This window comes from Spea bombifrons, chromosome 5 (genome assembly GCF_027358695.1).
Source record: "Spea bombifrons isolate aSpeBom1 chromosome 5, aSpeBom1.2.pri, whole genome shotgun sequence".
Lineage (NCBI taxonomy): Eukaryota > Metazoa > Chordata > Amphibia > Anura > Pelobatidae > Spea > Spea bombifrons.
Genome location: NC_071091.1, coordinates 94,640,078 through 94,661,211, shown reverse-complemented (window position 1 = coordinate 94,661,211; position 21,134 = coordinate 94,640,078).

Genomic DNA, 21,134 nt, shown 5'->3' with positions numbered 1-21,134 from the left:
TGTTTGGGAGGTTCAGAGCCTCTGGCGGGTAGTAAGCAGGCTGAGAATAACTCTGTGAGGTTGGCGAATACTGGGAGAGGGGAAGTTTATGTGTGCATCGAGTCACACTTACACCAAGAGGTCAGAAAAAAACATTGGAGTTGCATTGTTTTCCTTAGTGGGTTGGGTTCAACAGTGTGAGATTCCGGTACATTTATTCTGAGGATGGGGCAGCCAAAAGAGGCTACGAACCCAGCAAAGTAATGGCTTGACTTCCAAGGTATGCACTGGGATGGGTGTGCATGGAGGTGTCCCGTCGTATGAGGTTACATGGGGTGCCACGTGCTACTTCATGTGGATGGTAGAGTACTCATTTCAAACATGAAAGCCAATGTTTTGGTCCGCCTATCCTCGGACAATTTTTGTATGGTCTGAGATTGTTACATGGGTGAGATGGCAGAGGGCTTATTCATAAGCAAGAATGTGCTTTTAAGTTGGTCTTTAGTGTATTTACTGGATGATGTTTGGTAAAGTTTGCTTAAACACAAATGTGTGTTACATTGCCCTTCAGACAAACACAGTGGTTCGGATTTGCAGTATGAAAGCATGGTGAATTTTGTAAACACCAGTGGTTATCGTTATCACTAACGAGTTAAAAGACGTAACGGAGCTTGTTATGAGTTTCACAGTGCAGATGAGTCCTTAGTCTGCACCACAGAGAAGTTTCATTAAAAGCTGACATTAGTAAAGAAAAATGACCTTTAATACTTGTGTTTGGGTATCATTTGCAAGAGGGGGACCTTGGCGCTACTTCTGTCAAGATTCACATGTTATTGTATTTATGCAAGTCACTGTATTAACTGTTTATTTGACATAAATACAAATAAATAAAGCAGATCTTATGTTTAAGGTTTTCTGAAGACTATACACCAAAAAGATGATTTGCAAATGACTCAAATATTGAACCATATTTGAAGAACAATACACCATTTTATTAGGTACACCTGTTCAAATGCTTGTCACGCCTGTCAGCTAAGAACAGGAAACTGAGGCTACAATTGGCACAGGCTCACTACAATTGGACAATGGAAGACTGGAAGAACGTTGCCTGGTCTGATAAGTCTTGATTCTAGCTTCAACATTCAGATGTCAGGCATAAACAATGTGAAAGCATGGATCCATCCTGCCTTGTATCAAGGGCTCAGGCTGATGGTGGTGGTGTAATGGTGTGGGAGACATTTTCTTGGCACACTTTGGGCCCCTTAGTACAAGTTAAATGTTTCCAGCACCTTGTAGAAAGCATGTGACGAAGAATGAGGGCAGTTCTGAAGGCAAAAGGGAGTCCAACCCGATAGTAGAAAAGTGTAGGTAATAAAGTGGCCAGTGAGTGTAGGTTAAAGGGGAACTGTTACTATCCTTGTTTTTCGCGTACCTTAATTAATTTATTAAAACTACTTATAGATTGTGATTTTGGATATTAATTTATGTGGGTAACTGTCCAAATCTTTTCCCCGGCCCCTTAGTACCATATATGTGGCCTTAACATGTTGTAGTAGCAGCAAATGGAGAAGATACTGCAGAGTCTCTAGCTAATTTAAAACTAGCTCAACACTGATCATGAAGTACAAGTGCTTCATAAATAATAAAGCAGATGACGTGTTCCTTCGGTAGCTACTTTTTGATATTGACAAGTAAAGCTCAGCATTCGACAAAGCAAAATATGATTCATGCTTCATCGTAACTTAATTGTTTTCAACAATGAAAGTGTTCTTTGTTCTGCATTGTTACATAGCAAATTTAGAACAAGAAAACCACGTTTGGTCTTTTCCAATTCTCAAATTTGTCAATCCAGAAGAAATGTTAATCATCATTATACTAGAAAATGAACATAATGTTTCATATTCATGTATATTTAATATATTTATTTTAGCTATAAAGGGCCGGACTGGTGATGGCACTTTATGATGCAAGTATTATACCTTGATGACAAACTTGGAAACTCATTGTCCCTTCAATGATGACAAGCAAAGCAGCCCTAAATCATGATACTACCTCTGCTGTACTTCCCAATCAAGGTAATGTTTTCATGACAGTATGTAGTGCCTTTTTTTACCATGTGTAATATTCTTCTTTCCAAACAATTCAACCATACTTTTATCAATCCACAAAACATTTTTCCAATTGCGTTGTTAACCAGTTCCAATGATTCCTTCAAGCCGTTACTTTGGCTTTTTTTACCTTATCGAGCATTCTGCAACCCTTTCCAGCTTTATGCAAATCAACAATCATTGATTGTAGGTCTTCTGAGATTTTTGTGGGGCATAGTTTGAGTGGGGATTTTTGGACAAAGTAGCTCTAAAACACACCTCCAATCCCAATTCATTGACTTCAATTGATCCAATAACCCAAGTGATTAGTGTAGGGGTTTGTATATGCAGTGACAATGGACAAGAACGAAACAATAATCTGTGTGTTATTAGGTAAAACAGATTGCATTTGTTCATTATTGCAACTTAGATGAAGATAATTTAATATTTTAAGACAAATTTATGCATAAATGCTGGTAGTTTTAAAGGTTTCCCTCACTTTTTCCTGCCACTGTATTTTCTGTTTTGTAGGGGAGTATTTCTCACCTGGGGCGGATCCTGCATGTGGCACGCCCACAACCACAAAAAAATTAATGTTGGCAAGAATACTTCACAAATTTGTAAACGTTATGTCAATTGGGAACAACTAGAAATCTGAAAAAAACAAATTGTTACCTATAAATAAATTAAATAAGTTTAAATAAGTTTAAATAAATGACAAGAACAGATAGGGCACAGCATAACTCCCATCACTAGATACTGAGCCAGACATTGATGGTGGTACAGCATAACTCCCATGAACATATACTGAGCCAATGAGGGGCACCCAGGGCAGACCGCCCCTTTTAACCCCCTTTAGGTACTCTACTGCTGAAGGGCAGTGTATATGTGTGTATGGGATGGCGTGTGTAAGGGCAGTGTATATGTGTGTGTATATGTGCAGGCGTCTGTAAGGTATCATATATGTATCAAGACTGGCCATCTGAATATATGTGAAAGAGATGTGGGACGATTATGTGGACACTCATTCTGTTTTTGCAATAAAACATTTCACCAAGCTAAAAATAAAATCCATGTCTTAAGAACAAATAAATAAATAAAACCTCTGTCTGCTCAGAGTACATGAAAATTACATTTGCTGCCCATTTAGGAAACAGACTCAGTTTAGCTAAATACATTGGGGAGATTTATGTATATTGTGTCGGTATGTGCACTCTGGAATGAAGAGAAATTCATCAGAATAGCTGAAACTATTTAATTTCTTCTTTTTATTTAGATTTCGCTTTACCTATCTGTATGTATTACTAATGCTAAGTTTTATAGATAGTAAACATATTTAGCCTCTGAACAAATGAGTATTACAGTGTATGACAACACATTTTTATTAGACATTCCATTTAGAATCAAACTCCTTTTATCAAATCCAAAGTAATACTAAAAGGAAGAAAATCAAAGAAACTTATGGCAATGCATGGGCCAGGAAATATAGACTGATTCAGTAAGGTACACAGAATCCAAACTGGCCATAAATTATTTAGGCTAGGTGAAAATAATGTGTGGGTGCGAGCAAGTAATGGCATAGTTAAAGCCGAACAGTTTTTTTTTGATGGTGGTGGTGGTAGATGTGTAGTCAGTAGGGTACCCCATTGTACAGTCCTATGAAAAATCATAATTATTATAATAATAATAGTGTTGCGTGCTGAAAAAGCGAACCTTATGTTTTCCATAGGTATCCTTGCTTCATTGCTTCATGACACTCCAGCGTCAGGTCTTGCAGCTTGACGATGGACCAAACGGCTGGTGACATCCTGCAGTCTTCTGAGCTCCAAGAGGCTTCCAGGTTGCAATGAACAGACTGAAGAGGATCATGGGTTGCTGAGTATTTATATTAAACAGAAAGATAAAAAAGTAAAATGAAGTATCTGAAATGACTTTAGTATTACATATGTATACTTTCTTTATCAAAAAATGTTTGGGCAAGGCAGTGGGAGTTGCCCTTTAAAAATGACATTTGTGAAGGTAGCTGCACATGTCTATGAATTTTTTGTATATAGATGAGTAGAGTCACTATCATTGCCATCATCGCTACCATCATGTCAAGTGGCTATACGCTCTTTGTAGTGAAATCCATTTTAACCTTAATGATGAAATTAATTAAACAAGTCTCTGATTTTCTACTACCCTTGTGTTCATATAATAAATATGTAATCTATGTAGTTGCCAAGAAATGTGAGAAGGCAAGTTGGCATGAGGGTTCTCATTAAGCTAGCAACTCCTCTTCTATATCTCGCAAAATTCAAAATTAAAGAAGGCAGCAGCACAAAAATATGCAAGAAAATAAACTGAGCTGTACAGCAAGGAGACAGGGACACTGAAGTGGTTGGTGGAGAAGGTAGGGAAACATTTAGAGAGAGTGCGATAGTGAATGAGAATGTAAGAGAACATGAATGAGAGTGTGAGTAAGAGTGTGAAAGAGCATGAGTGAGTGACAACAAATTTTATTTAGGAATGTAAACAATTATTTAAAAAACTAAACAAAAAATGTGAATTGTTTTGGGTCCATTTGCACAAGTCTAGTGGTAGATAGGTGGAACAGCCTCCCAAAGGAACTGATAGAGGCTAGTACAGTGAGGGAACTTAAGTTACTCAAGTTAAATGTAAGCTGCACCCAGCAATAGGTGTGTGTGTGTGACTTTCTGTTTGTGTGACTGTGTTTGTCTGTTTGTGTAACGTCTGGAAATAGAGGGGTTCATTCTCTGAATCTGCTCATGTCTGGTAATAGAGGGATTAAATATCTGAAACTGCTCATGTCTGTATTGAATGTATTTATGTGTATGTGTATGTGAAGGTGTATATATATGTGAATCAGTGTGTATGTGAATCGTATCCGCTTCAGAGCGTGTCCCTGAATGGCAGAAGTAAAATGTGGGCACCCTGATGCTAGATGAACATCATTGTTCAGCAAGGATAATTGTGAATAAATGCCAATGATCACTTGCCTTTAGTTGATATGCTACAAAGCATGTGAGCAAGTGTATTGAAGTACACCTCCTGCTTTCAGTAAGGACAGCCATGGGCGGAGGAAAAATAAGACAGATTTCATTTTCTAACTTCAGTAACTAAGAATGCCTGCACCAATTTGCATTCAATGAAATGTATAGAAGTTCACGTTCTTTCTTATTATTTGAACCTTTGGCCAGCTACTATGCAATGAAATTCAAATTAATCACTTATGATCCATTATGATGTTAGAAAAGCAATACAAACATAAGGTCCAAGCATGTAATCGGTGCTGATACATTAACCCTGTGACCTGTGGCCATGTCAAGTTCTTTTTTTCCCTCTCTTTAATGTGATTCTGTTAGATGAAAATTGTGAGGAAAAAAGCAGAAACTGCATCTCTGGTTACAGAGCTATTATTTTAAAGCTGCTGTTCCAGACATAACATCAATTGCATTAATCAATTAGTATGTTATTTAATGTTTGGTAAATACGGTATGTCCATTTTATGTGCATTATTATGAATAATGCTTCTAATGATGCAGTTTTAAAAGTGTTAAAATAGAGTTTATTCACTATAGGCAGTAGCATTTGCCGACAAGTTTTGTTTCAGCTCATAGACTTTACTATACATTACAATGGTTGGACCATCTTTTTACCAGTGGCATAACCACCCGTGCAAGTCCGGTCCAAGTTGAAAGGGCCCTTTATGAACAATTGTGAACCAATACGAGGAGACAGGAACAAGTGGTCACAGGGGTTGCCATGGGCCCCTAGAAGCACCGGCCTTGTCGAAGTTGCGACCACTGCGACTACTTGTTCCTATCTCCTTGTACTGGTTCACAATTGTTCATAAAGGGCCCTTTCGACCTGGACAGGACTGGCAAGGGTAGACAGAAACGTGTATGTTAGTATGTATGTGAGCCTGAATGTGCATACATAAAGTACATGTGAGCATGAATGTGCATGCATAAATGCATGTGAGCATAAATGCCTATATATAAGTATGCGTGAGCATGGATAACTATGAATAAGTGTGTGAACATGGATATGTAAGTGTTTATGTATGAACCTGGGTATGTAAGTGTTTGTGTGTGAACATGGATGTGTAAGTGGTTTGAGATGGAATGTGTGTTAGCTTAAGTTGTGTGAGAGGGAGTGTGTGTCAGAATTAATGTGTACATGTGTGTTAGTGAGTATGACTTAGTGTGTGTTAGCATGTACAATTTGTGTAAGTGTGTTTAAATTTGTGAGCTAGAGTATGTGTTGGGGGGGGTGTGCAACAATGGCACTGATAAGCTGCTTGGAAGCAAAGATACTTACAAGCTGTTTGGGGCTAAGGTGGCACTCACAAGCTGTTTAGGGCAAAGGTAGGACTGTGGGACACGTTGCTTGGTGAAGTTGGGGGGGGTAAATTTTGCACTAGGGCGCTGTGTTTTCTAGCTATGCCCCTCCTCTTTACATATTGAATTATCCATTATACAGGGCCAATTCAGCCTTTCTTGCTTGAGAAACTTGCTATTTTTGGTCCTTCATACTTTATAATGAAGTGGGAGAGTTAAAACCACAACTCTCCTGGAAATAATCCTGCTAGATCCCCCTTAAATGCTGTTCTGGACAGTGCTGTGGTCACACAATAACAGTAGTTTCCTGGGTATAAGAATACAAAGGTGCTGATTATTCATGTTAAAAAATATATACGGTATATACTGTTATTTTTCATGGAATGTCAAGTCATTGAAGAGAATTCTATTCCTTCAATATTTAGCCTAAAGTTACCCATGAGGATAAGACATTTAGTGATGAAAGTTGTTTCAGCAGAAATTACATGGAGTAAACATGATAGCACGGGGACTTTTTCTGGAATGTATCATCTTGCAACACGTTGGGGTCTATTAGAGCAGAAATGGACGTTGCGACAGAACCTCCCAAAGAACAAGTAGAACTGTATTTTAGCATTGATAATGTGATTATAATGTAAGACTAGGAGTGGTTCTAAAAAACCCGCAAAACAAGAAATCAATACACGCCGCACAAATACCATTTAAAATCTGAAGAATAAATATTGGGGATTCCGTCACACTACACGGCCATATGTTTCTTAACCCTCCACTATGTGAAAGTACCCCAATTTTGGCGAGTCCTATCTAATTTCACAATACTATATTGCTTACCAAAAAGAGGGCTTTTAATTGCAGGAGAGTCCCACTGATTCAGCTCCATGGTAAGGAATATAGCCATATAAACCTAATGCTTGTGGTGGTAATAGCGGTGACAGCAGAGTTGTGGTGCATAAAAGGGGTTTATTGCAACATAAAAAATATTTTATTTGAATGGTAGATCACTGAGGAATGGGCAAGTGAGTTTTTATCCTCAATAGTAAATCTGAGGCATATCTCATCACTATCATTAATATAACTTTCTGCTCTATTGTAAAAAATCCCATGGTCTGTAATGGAAATATCGGTGCCATTAGCGAAATATTGAAGCACAGACCACAATACATAATTACAGCTGGTGAAGATGAATCACTCCTACACATATACAGTCTTTCATTGTATAAGATCCTACGCTATTAACTGTTTATCTGTGTATGTGATTTCATTTGATTTGAGTTCACTTATGCACAGCGGGAAAATAGGTTAAAAGCAAAGAGAACATACTTACAGTGTCAAATTTACAGATATTTTTGTAGCATTAGAGACACTTTGAAGCGACGGTAATTGACAGACTTCAGCGTGTGGCTGTTGTCAGGAGGTAGTGTGGTGTGTAATGTAATTTACAATACTTGGAGCGAAAAGAACATTGTGACATATCAGTAATTGCTGCCGCTTCCATCAGAACTAGCCGTGCATCCACACTCCCTTTCCTTAAAGCAACTGTCTGATTATTTTCATGAAACACGTGTCTAAACACTATGCAGAAAAATGGGTAAAAAGAAATAAAAGAAGTTATTAGAGCAGCTGCTATGAATACTCGAAAACCCCAAAAGGGATTAAACTCAAAACTGCAAATAAAATGTATTAACTTTTTCTATTTATACTTAGCACAGGTCCAAATACAGATACTTTTATGATGAACTATTTGTACAGGGGCTGTTCTTAAATATTGGCTCTTTCTGAACCTTGCTTAACCTCAACATATAAATATCTGTGGAACCATATATCAATTACTACGGTGTGTCATTATCATTTTAGTTTGAGAGACTGTAGAACAGAAATGTGTGATAAAAAAAGAAATAAATCTGAAGGTAATTTAACTTTACTTATCATAGAAAATGATGCTCAGAAGGCTTGTTTTTTTAATGGTTTGGATAGTCTCATATACGGATACTTTTATGCAATTACTACTTACGGTTTATAGGTAATGGAGATGAAAATTGTAACCTTCTACATAATGGAATCACTTGGCAGCTTTTATAGAGATAGTTAAGTTAAATTACTTACCGGTTTTATTTTTTGTTATTGCAGAAGAAAGCTTAGTCACAATAATGATGATTTTTTTTCCCATAGGAGAAATAGATCTACAAATCTTTCTAAGCACTGTTTTTAAAGTTTTTTCTTTTTCAGGACCCTAAAGTAACATTTTGTCACCGTGGCGTCCTAATTCCTTTAAATACCAACTTATTTTGACACAGTTATGTCTAAAATCCAATGTTTCCAACTAACATTAAAATAGATATCATATAACTGCATAATAGTCGTGCTTAGAAGCCATGACTTTATCTGAGTGACAAAATATGGCATTGTTGAGCTGGCAAACTACGGGTCCAGGGTTGGCTTGATGGTGCCAACATTTCCATGGGTTTTTTTTGCCTAACTTTTCCTAGAAAGTATTTTTTAAGCTTGAGGATGGCACTAGGTATACCTGGCTCTGGAATCAAAATTGGATAAAAGTAACCACAGCCGAGATGGCAGCAAGTTTCAAATGTATTGGCAATTTTCAAAGGGAAAACTGATGTTTGGAAGGGGTCCTTATTGGACCATCCAGAAGTTACCATGTAATGTGAACTAAAATGAATCTTTCAGTTGCTTTTTCAGTGCTCTGGTTCATTACCCACATTAATTAAATTTATTTAATTCAAGTAAAAAGTTAATCACTAGACAAAATAATTTCAATAAGGCAATTCCGTCCTTCCTTCTACTTCCTTGTTGCAATTAGCCTGAAAGGGCATTTACCAGAACAGCCTGAGCAGACCAAATGACGGCTTGTGTTTTTTTATTCGCCAAAGAAAAGTTGGCATTTTTGAATACAGTTCAATTCTGCTAAAAGCAAAGATTAATTCCCTGGAATACCATGAAGATTTTCTCTCAGTCCTTCAGAATTATCTTGGCTTGAAGGACGAAGGAATGGTCACAATGGGCAAATGTATATATATAGGTATGATGCATGTCATGTAATGTGATAAAAGTCAAGGGAACTTGTTGGGCAAGGGTCTCAAAGCTGTCAAAATAATAGAACAGGTTTATAGCAATTACTGTGGTTTTATTAAATTAAAATTACAAGCCATCTGATGAGGCAGTGGTTACTTTACTGGATGCCTAGGACAAAGATTTATTTTCTCTCTGAGTAAAGTTTATTTGGTTCCACAGTTGTGGTAAAAGATGTTAACTAGATCTCTAGGACTAGGCCTCAGCAAGTATGGGCCAACATTCTTATTTAATCAAAAGTATATCAATTAAAAAGCTATAATTCCCTTTAAAGGTTGCTCTTATTTTACAATATTTTCACATTTTACAGCCCAGGCTTTCTGTGTGCTATGGGCATAGCTGAAGAGTTCCAAACTTCCACTGACATTAATATCAGCACAAAAACTATGCGACGGGAGCTTTAAGTAATGGGTTTCCATGGCCAAACATCTGCATGCAAGCCTCACATCACCAAGTACAATGCCAAGTGGCGAATCGAGTTGTGTAAAGAACGCCGCCACTAGACTCTGGAGCAGTGGAAACATGTTCTGTGGAGGGATGGATCACGCATTCTCTGTATGGCAGTTTAAAGGGCAAGTCTGGATTTGGCAGATACTGTTTTACTCCTACACTATATATATTTTCTCTTTGTTTTATTTTGCATTGAATGGAACACGCGCCCCCTAGTGGACTTTTTTCTGTATTACTTCAACACCCGGAGAGTGTTGCTTAAGGGTTGCAGCTGTGGTTCCAGATACACCAGGAAGCCATTAAGGTTGATTATTCCTACCATTTACTATCTTATTCCCTATACTGGTTTTTCTCACTTTTTTCATGGCAGTTTAAAGGGCAAGTCTGGATTTGGCAGATGCCAGGAGAATGTTACCTGCCTGACCGCATTGTGCCAACTGTATAGTTTGGTGGAGGAGGGATAATGGTATGCGATGGTTTTTCAGGGGATACCTAGGCAGAATATGGTTGAATGAGTAATACCTTGCTCCTCTGCCCAGGGAAAGAAGAAACTGACCCTGAGTTCCGATATATGTTCATAGGTTTAAAAAAAAGTTTAAAAAGCTATTTCATCACCAAAGAAACAAATGAGATGACCATTTTGTTAGCCGCTATGGGTATAAGCCCACTTCTCAAAATCTGAACCTAGACTTATTTTCTGGAAGGTTGATGAGCAATTTCCCACTAGGCCGGTCTGATTCAAAGATTTTGGACCACTACATATTTTTTTTTTTTTTGAGCGTAACAATTCTAGAGTAGCCAAGATGTCTAAATTATCCATATGGGCTTTTGGTGATTCTGGAGAACATTTGCCTAAACAGGTAGATTGACTACCATGTGAAAATGTTTTTAAGAATAAAGATGAGTCATATAGTGTTAGACATTTTGCACCAGAATTGGTCAACCAAGAAAAAAACAATCATGAATCTTTTTCCTCTGGGACGTTTTCAGGCTTTTAAAAATAATAGTGCATATAAGAATACTTTAAAGTGTCAATAATTACCATATGTCATGCAGGTAAATAATGTGAGAATAATAGTGATAATGATGCATTTAAAGAGGTATTCGATTACAATTACCATAAATGTCTGTTATAAGGACAAAAAGTTAGGATACCTTATCTTAAAAAAATAAATACCGGTAACATTTTAATTCCTTTCCTTTAGGCCGGAGCAATACGCATCAGACATCCATGTGCACAGTATGTACAAATCTGGGATTCTAAAAATGAACATCCTCATTTTCCCACAACACAACATACTTACGCAACGGACCGTCTCTCATTACTATATGTTAATGCCGTGATTAGCATAAGATTTCTTATTTTTAGATTGTTCTACCACGGAATTCTAGAAGCATCAACAGGTTTCATTGATTAGTAGATACAGGCGCGGTGTTCTTGACCCACTGCGTTTCCCAGGTTTCTGAGTCAAAAAGTTGGAATGCACCCTGTATATGACAGATATTTTCACCTTATCACCTCTGATAATTCATTCTGCCGCATCGTGGCACCTTGAATGCAAACCACGTAAATACCATCTCATTTTCATTCACCTCTTCACTTCTGCTATATCTCTTTATTCTTTGGAGATGTGAAATAATTCTGAATGTGACTCTTTGACTCATGGTGTCATCATCTATTAACTTTTGTTTCATAATGATGGAAATTAAACGAGGTATGCCATAAAAAAATCTTGTATTCAGTATTATATTTCAGATTTGCTACCCACACGTCCTTCAATTTGTACTGAAGTGAAAACACATTTGTCTTCTACACATTAAACATGTAAAAAAAAATCCACAACATTCAAAAGGATTTTTCTTTTTATTATGTTTTTATGCTATAACATCCAATAGATTATTAACTCTTTCCTTACCAGTATATCTTAATTTGTGTTAATCTTATTGTTCATTTTTTTTTGTTTGTGAAGTTATTGTTATTTTCACAGTTCCCTATTGCAACAGAGCTGTGGAATTATGGCGCAATATAAATTAGGGATTAATCTAGCCTTGGTGCAGTATTAATCTAAATTTTATTAAAGACAGGAGGCGAGTATTTTGCATTAACCTTCTTTACTGTTAACCTCCAGCAGCAAAACAGTTAACAGAAACAATAACAACAACCAATAAGAACACAGCAACAACTCTATAAAAGTCTGCACATCTTGGCACTCCTCCTCTTTCTTTGCGCAGAAGCTGAACCGACAGTCAGGAACAGGCCGGAAGAACTCAGGAACACCAAACCACGCTGAGAAGGACCATAACCGCGTCAAAAACCTCAAACAACCGGAGGGCGACCTGGAAAAACAAAGAATCGTGAAAGTACCACGCAACCATACGTCAAGCATGACAGAACAAAACATAGGCACGGTACTGAGGCAATATAACAATAACAGCCCGACAGTAAACCCCCAACAAACCCAAGACATAGGGGAGGGGAAGGGCGGGAAAATACTCGCCTCCTGTCTTTAATAAAATTTAGATTAATACTGCACCAAGGCTAGATTAATCCCTAATTTTATAGCAAGACAGGAGGCTTCGTATTTTGCAATTTTAACGCCCCGAAACCAACGCCAAAGCGGCGTGAGCCGGGGCCCGAAAATAAAAAATCCGGAAAGTAGATTCCCTGGACCAATCCGCGGCAGACAAAAGGTCGGAAAGGGAACAGCCCGCGGAGAAAGCCGCGGAGGCAGCGGCACCGCGGACCGAATGAGCCCCAAAGGAACTATCAATACCGGCTAAAACGAGAAGCCACCGGATCCACCTGGAGAGAGTGGGAACAGAGACAGGCCGAAAAGGACGCACGTAAGAGATGAAAAACGGCCCAGAAGAGGAAGACCGAAACGGGGCCGAACGGGCCAAATAAGCCTGAACGCAGCGAGCCACGCAAAGGCGCGGCCGGTCAGGAAAATAAGGGTAAGAGACAGAAGTAGAACTGGATTTAGTTCTACGAGAAACGGAGACCGACACCCCGTCAGGAGAAAAAACAAACGAGGATACATCAAAAGCCCGAACGTCAGACACCCGACGGAAGGAGACTAGGCACAACAACAGAGCCGTCTTGGCGGAAAGCTGGCGAAAGGACAAACTGTCGTTGTCCGGCCAACCCTCCAAAAAACAAAGCACCCGGGAGACATCCCAAAAGGACTCATAACGAGGCCTAGGGGGGCGAGAAAGACGAACACCTCTGAGAAGACGGCAGACCGCCGGATCCTTACCGACACCCAAGCCCTGAACCGGAACGTGAGCCGCCGAGATGGCCGAACGAAACAAGTTAATGGTGCGGTAAGACCGACCCAGGGAAAAAAGATGGGCCAAAAAATTTAGAACCGCCGTCACAGGAGCTGTAAGGGGATCAAGGGGTCGAGCCAAACACCAGCGACCCCAGGCATGCCAAGCCTGGAGGTAGGACCGCCTGGTACCCGGAGCCCAGGATCCCCAGAGCAGATCTCGAGCCGACTCCGATAAGCCTGGCACATGCCAGGATCCCCGGAAACCGACCAGGCCACAAGAGTCAACCGATCCTCGAGGATGAGAGGGTGAGGGTTCCCCTCCGGATCCCGAAGCAGATTCCAAGTCGAGGGAAGGATCAGGGGATCCGCGCACGACAGTTCCAGAAGCAACGGGAACCACGGCTGAGTCCTCCACAGGGGTGCTATCAAAAGGATTGAGACACCCTGACGCCTGACGGAGTGGAGAGTCCGGAGGATCATGTTGAACGGGGGAAAGGCATACGCTCCCTGGAGCGGCCACGGCTGCAGGAAGGCATCTACCGCCAAGGATAGCGGATCCGGGAGCCAACTGAAGAACGCGTCTGTCTGACAATTCGCTCGGGACGCGAACAGATCCAGAAGGAGGGGACCGCGACAAAGGTGGAGAGAGTGGAACACGCTCGGAAGGAGATGCCAATCGCTCACGTCCCTCCAATGCCGGGAGAACCAGTCGGCCACGAGGTTCTCCTTGCCCGGCAGGTACTCCGCACGGATGGACAAGTGGTTGTCCAGGCAGAACTTATAGAGCTCCTTGGTGAGCTCTGTGAGGAGCCTGGATCTCGAGCCCCCCAGCCTGTTGATGTAGCGGACGGCGGAGACGTTGTCCATGCGCAACACTAGGGAACAGTGAGTAACCCCCTTCAGGAAACTGCGAACCGCGAACGAGCCCGCGATGAGCTCCAAACAGTTGATATGAAGGTCGCGTTCCTCCGAAGTCCACGGACCCCCGGTAGCCACGTCGCCGCAAACGGCCCCCCAACCAGAGAGGCTTGCATCCGAGTCCAGGACGAAATCCGGGCTTGACCCGAAAATGGCACGGCCGTTCCACGCATCCATGTGGACCAACCACCAATGGAGTTCCAGCCGAGCCTCGTCCGACAAGGAGATCATCGCGTCGTAGGAGGCCGACTCGCGAAGATGCCGTGTCTTCAGTCGCTGGAGGGCCCTGTAGTGGAGCGGGCCCGGAAAGATGGCCTGAATGGACGCCGAGAGTAAGCCAATGACTCTGGCGAGATTTCGAAGAGAAACCAGGCCGCCACGAAGGAGCCTGCGAATCTCCTTCTTTATGACCAGGACCTTGTCGCGAGGGAGCCTGAGGACCGCCGCCACCGAGTCGAGAGAGAAACCGAGGAACTGGATAGTCTGCGACGGAACTAAGACCGACTTGGCCTCGTTGATAACGAAACCCAAGTCCTGAAGCAGATGAACTGCAAGGTAGGTAACGCGACGAAGGGACTCGACGTCCTGGGCCATGAGAAGGATGTCGTCCAGGTAAATTATACAGCGAATCCCGCGCGCCCGAAGGAACTCCATGACGGGCTTCAGGAGTTTGGTGAAGCACCATGGAGCGGAGCTGAGTCCGAACGGGAGGCAGGTGAATTGCCAGAGGAGGCCTCGCCAGCGAAATTGAAGAAATCTCCGATCGTCTAGATGGACAGGGACAGAAAGGTAGGCATCCTTGAGGTCGAGGCGGGAGAACCAGTCGTTCTCCCTGAGCAGGTCGCGGAGGAGATGAATACCCTCCATCTTGAAGTGACGATACGTCACATGTCTGTTGAGAGACCGAAGGTTGATGACGGGGCGGAACTCCCCCGATTTCTTGCGCACCAGGAATATATTGCTGACGAAACACGGAGGGGAGAGCGCCCGTTCTATGGCACCCTTCTCTAGAAGGGAAGAGAGCTCGGAGTGGACCAAGGAGGCCGCGTCGTGAGACAACCTGGGGAGTGGAGGTGGAGAAACCTGACGAGGGGTGGAAAGGAACTCCAGACGGAAACCCACTACAGTCTGAAGGACCCAGGGATCGGACGTAAGGCGAGACCAGGCCTGGAAAAAATGGGCGAGCCGACCCCCGACAGGAATATGAGGAAATATATGAATCAGTCTTACCTGAGGCTGATCTTCCTCTGGTGGACGTGTAACCTCTGCCTCTGTATCCACCTCTGGAGAATGGGACTCGAAACTGTGAACGGTAGGTGGTGGAGGCGTCTGGAAAGCGGGGTCTAGAGGCCAGCGAGGCCGTTCTGCTGGCGGCACGACCCCTCTGCCGACCAGCACTGGGGGAAAAACGGGTTCCCGTGCGAAAAGCACGTCTCATGTTACTCTGGGCCTTGTTGAGCGAAGTGAACAGGGTGACGTGCTGACTGAGGTCCTTGATGAACTTTTCACCGAAGAGGAGACCCTTCGCGTCCGCGCCCAGTTCCTTGGGGCCCAACTCTGCCAATTTGGCATCCAATTTAAACAGGGCTGCCTTACGTCGTTCAGACGATATCGCACAGTTGGCGTTGCCCAGCAAACATAAGGCTCTCTGGGTCCAGTCACGGACCAGATGGGGATCCAGAGGAGAGCCGTCAGAGATGGCCTCGTCGGGCATTTGGAACACCTGGGTCAAGGGGCCCGCTACATCGAGGAGCTTATCCTGTGCCGAGCGCAAGCCCAGTTCAATGCCCTTACGAGGGTCTTTGCCATTTTTGCTTAGAAAAGTCACAAAGGTCTGATCAAATTCGGGCGTATTGAGAATTTTGTCCCGGACCGTGGGCCTAGGACATTCCGAGCGGAGCCTCTGGCGCACCTCTTTATCCAGGGGGCGACGAATCCAGAACCTCAGGAACTCTGCAATGTGGGCAGATGGTGTCCATTCCGAGGAACGAGGGTGGCGCAGAGCCCTGGGGTCGAACAGCGGGGTACCCAGATCATCCGTGACCTCAAAAGGTTGATCCGGAGCGTGAGACGGATTGAATGAGATCTTTGGAGGATCTGGAGCGAAGTCCTGGTTCCGCAATGGTGAGGCCGGACCGGAGGAGCCAGCACAATACTCATCTAGCACCTCGTAGTCGGTGAGGTCGTCAGTAGGGGGAACCATAGGAAAGGTTGAATTGCGGGGTTTCTTCAGCGGAGCCTTTCCCTTCCCAGATGTGGAGGGCAATTCGTCCCAGGTGCGCTTGTGTGAAACTGCCGTAGCCGCAAGGGATGCAGGGCCGCCAGTGTCAGAATCCTCCACCTCAGCAGGGGAAGCGGGAGGCGAGGAAGGGCGAGCAGGATGGCGTTCCTCCAGCGCAGTAGGAAAAGACGCCGCCAGGGCGGAGCGGAGCCAGGCTTGGACCGCGGCAGGAATTTGAGTTTGAGGTTCGTCAGCCATTGCACTCCAAATGTGTCTATGGGAACACAAAGATAACAGGAGTGAGTAAAAAATCCGAGTACGGATGTCGGCAATAAACAGGGGTTCACCCAATATGGCAGTAAGCGCTGAACAGGGGGTCACCCCTGGGAGAGGCTGGGCGCAGTCCGAAACGTGGGCACAGAGGTGGGGTTCACCACAAATGATAACCGCAGGGGTTTACCCTTGATATAAGCGGTGGGGTCACCTGTAAGGCCGAAAGGGGGTTCACCCAATGGCAAATAGAGGGCAATGAGGAAGCCCAAGGCAGCGGGGGGTTCACCCAGAAACACTGAAGGGGTTGGAAACCAACTTGGAAGTATTGGGCCACAATAAAAGAAAAAACAATGTGAAAGGAAATCTGTGGTGTGAAGCAACGCCTGTAAGAAAAAGAAAATTTGCACACAATGCGGCCGAGAAGGCCGAAATACAGATAAAAATAATTAATAAATAATGAATAAATGCTGCGCAGCGTGGTGAAGGCCGCCGGGAAACACCCGAGCCACCACCACGCCGCGGGACACCAGGAACGGAGGCCCCGCGATAAACGAGGCCGCCGTTCAGAGAAATAGAACGTCCGCGGCAAGAAGAAAGGCCGCGGAACGGAGACGAGCTGGACCGCAACGCAGCCCGAGCTCCCCTGGCACGGCGACGGAGACCGCACACGGAGGAGCCGCGAGAGGACAGCGGGACAAAGGACGACGAGTCGCCCCAGGGGGCGAGCCCGCCGCATGGTAAGAAGTCGAACGGGCAGCCGAAAAATGGCGGGCCGCCGCGCGGGAAACGCGGCAGCAACGCCGCTCGCGAGGGGAAAAAACCACCTCGCGGAGAGGGAAGACAACTGCAGAAGAGGACAGGCAGAATAAATAAACCACGGGCAGAAATCCGCCCGGGTGTAAAGGAGCCCAGGCGCACGTGGCCAACAATAGGCCGACGCACCAGGGCAGGGAGGAGAAAGAAAAAATGAGTGAAACACAGAGCAGGTAACGGAAAATCTAAATAACAATAATAATAAAGATAAGGGTAGATAAACTAGAAAAAAACAAATAAGTAATGTAAATAGAAGATACTGGAATGTTCTCACCTGGAGGTTAAGCAGCAAAGAAAGAGGAGGAGTGCCAAGATGTGCAGACTTTTATAGAGTTGTTGCTGTGTTCTTATTGGTTGTTGTTATTGTTTCTGTTAACTGTTTTGCTGCTGGAGGTTAACAGTAAAGAAGGTTAATGCAAAATACGAAGCCTCCTGTCTTGCTATAAAATTATAATTTTTTGACAATTTTCACACGTTTATAGGATTCTTAGGTACTCTCTTGGTCCACTTGTGAACATAGTACGTACTATATGTATCAGCGCTGAATCATTTCTTACCACTTAATTAATAAAAAATGTTTGTATATTTTCTTTATTAAGCACTGACATTTATAATAAAAGGGAAGGTACAATAAGTGCAGTCATAAAATAAGTACTACATTTGCATAAGATAGACAATTTCGGATTTATTTACTAAAGGAGTTTGCAGAAGTGGTTTCATGAATTTAGTATGTATCACACAGGGACGTCTCTGGCAAATTTCTCTTGCAAGAAATGAGCTTGCCCTGTTTCGATTGGTGAAATCCCACTGATTTAAATATGCTTCCTAAGGGCAATATAAGCTGCCCATGGAGCAAAAGCTTGCTGGCATTGGCGCTTCATAATGTGAAGTGATGTCAGTGAGATTTATCTCTCCTGCAAGTGTGTATAAACATAAATATATACACACTTGTAGAAACTCATGTAAGCAGAAGGGAACGTTGGATTGGCACATGCCAGTTATTATAATTCCCTCATCAAGGCCAAATCATTGAGAAAATGGGGAAAATAGGGTTTGGTTGGTCTTAAAAGTAAAGAAATCCCATCACCATATGTCTACCTAGAACCGAGCCCTTGGGGCAGCTTGGAGAGAGGGATAAAATGCAAGAACTTTATAAAAAGATCCACCAAGAACAGTTTGATAGCATTTTCTTCATACAAAGGGAGGTCAGCAATAACATCTATCACTACGCGTGTTCAGACTTGCATGGAGATCAAAGGCTGGGGTACACAGGACACGGTAGCCTTCTAGAACATTCCTCAAGAACATAGGACATACTATTTCACCCTGTGCTAGTTCAAGAGGCAGGGAGATCTCCCGCCAATAAACAGGAGATCAGGTTCATGCCAGGTCTCTCTGCTTCTATGTGCGGACTCTTCTGTGGTCTCCGATTACCTGCTGCCAGCGATCACGCTATTTTTCCCCATAGTGTACAATGTGAATATAGCGCGCAATTGTATTTAAAATCTACCCGCCCCATATCAATGCAGACATTGGCTGGTGCCAGCACAGCAAGAATTATAATATCAACAGAGGGATGCCTTAGGGAAACTAATTAAAACTATTAAAAATCATTAATAAAACACAAAAAATACATTTTAAGTTTGAGCCAATAATTGTCATTTCCAGAATATCTACATCTATCCCCGCACATGGAATATTTGCAACCGACACTGTATACAACAGTTATGAGTTTTTCTTCCAAGTGAAAATTTCAATGATACAGCCTCTTAAATGTGCGAATGCTGATGGATGCCTTTTCTACATACATCGCATACATACATATAAACTCATTTTTGAATATTGTGTAGATCTGTCTTTGCTGGAGATTCCAGGGTCATATATGATTTGGAATTTCCATCTTCATAGCTACTGCTTGAGGGATGAAACGCAGGTCAGCGCCATCCAGCAATGAATACCATTTATGTCCAATGCTATCCGAAGCCATTTGATAATAAGCTGTTAAGGCACATCTCATCCTTTAACACACGGAAACATAATCTGTTAAAGCACGAGCCGATGAAATCTGTGTCAACATCCGAAACAGATCTATATTTAGGATACTGCAGATGAATATGGAAACATAATATTAAATACACAAGAAAAAAAAAAGAAAATCCAATCAGTTACGAACATAAAAATCCAGACAATTTCACTAACATATGAGATATGGAAAGTATAAATGAGAACACCCTATGGATCCACTAGCTTGGTGGTAGAACCCACATTGGAGGATATTATGAAGCCATTTATATCTATATAAATGTTCTTATTTCCATTAAAGTTTGATTTTATTTACCATAATGATACATTTATTTAACCCCTTAAGGAGTTTTTTTCTGTACCCTTCTTGGCAATGGTTGCTTTGACATTTTGGAGTTTAGCTGAAATGTTCTCTTTTTAGTGTATCCACACACATTATATATTGGGTTGGTTTTTTTCAGGATAAGAAGGGCTTTGTTTAGGTACAATTATTATGATCACATCATCTAATTTATTATATAAGATATATAGTGAAACAATGAAAAGAAAAAAAAATCTTTTCTGAATTTTTTTTTAAAAAAATCTGTTTTTTCAACTACAAAAACCTACTAAATTGATTCTAATATTTGATCTGAGCTTAGAAATGTTTTTTGTCTTTTTGCAAGTTATAGGGCAATAAGTACAAGTAGCATTTTTCTAAACTTTTTTTCAAATGTGATCATACTGTGCCAACGTCCTATGTGGGTGATCTTTGAAGGCAGCTAATTCAATTTACCCCATCAAACTATTTATTTTTGAAAATAGACACCCCAGAATATTTCAAATCCTAGAATTTTAACTATTTCCATGCACTAATTCTACCACCAGTCAGTTTGTGTATGAATATACAGCACCTGGTATGTCACTGCCAATCAACACTATCTCCTGACTATAGTGATACCACCCATTCATAGGTTTATTGGGTTGTTTAGAGGCAAAAAGGCCACATTTAAGAGGTGTACATTTTTATTTGTTTGTTTACTTTTGACATCTGGTCAGTTTTTACATTACATTTTACATTTTTAATTCCCCCCCCCTCAATTTTATTTTAGATTAAACACCACACCCCTTCTGTGGAATTCCCTTCCCCATTCTGTCAGACTCTCTGCCACGTACACACAACATTTCTTCCCAATACTCTCAGCCATCATCATAATCAAGCCATCTGAATAATCAACGGCTTCAACATATCATCCAGATCAACTCATCCCCATCCAAGCAGTCCTCTCCTATTGTTTCACTTCCCCCTCAACCACCGACTAGACTGTAAGCTCGCAAGAGCAGGACCCTCTTCTTCTTTGTACCAGTTTGTTATTGTGTGTGATTTTCTATCATTCTACTGATTCTAACAGCACCTTATAAATGTAATGTAATGAGCTAGGCTTCATTGACCTGCTTGGTTGGCTGCAGTAACTGTAGTCTGTGCTTGTTTAAACATGACAGAAACACTGTAAAAATATATATGCATGATCAGCTAAACAACGATGTAAAGTCACGGTAATCAGGCTACAGTAATATACACATTAACGCAGACAGGTTTACTGCAGTGCTGGTACTTGCTATATAATAGCGGCGTAGGTGTATGCAGCAGAGCTCGGTGGAGAGAGCTGGAGGGTTCTACTGGTATGGC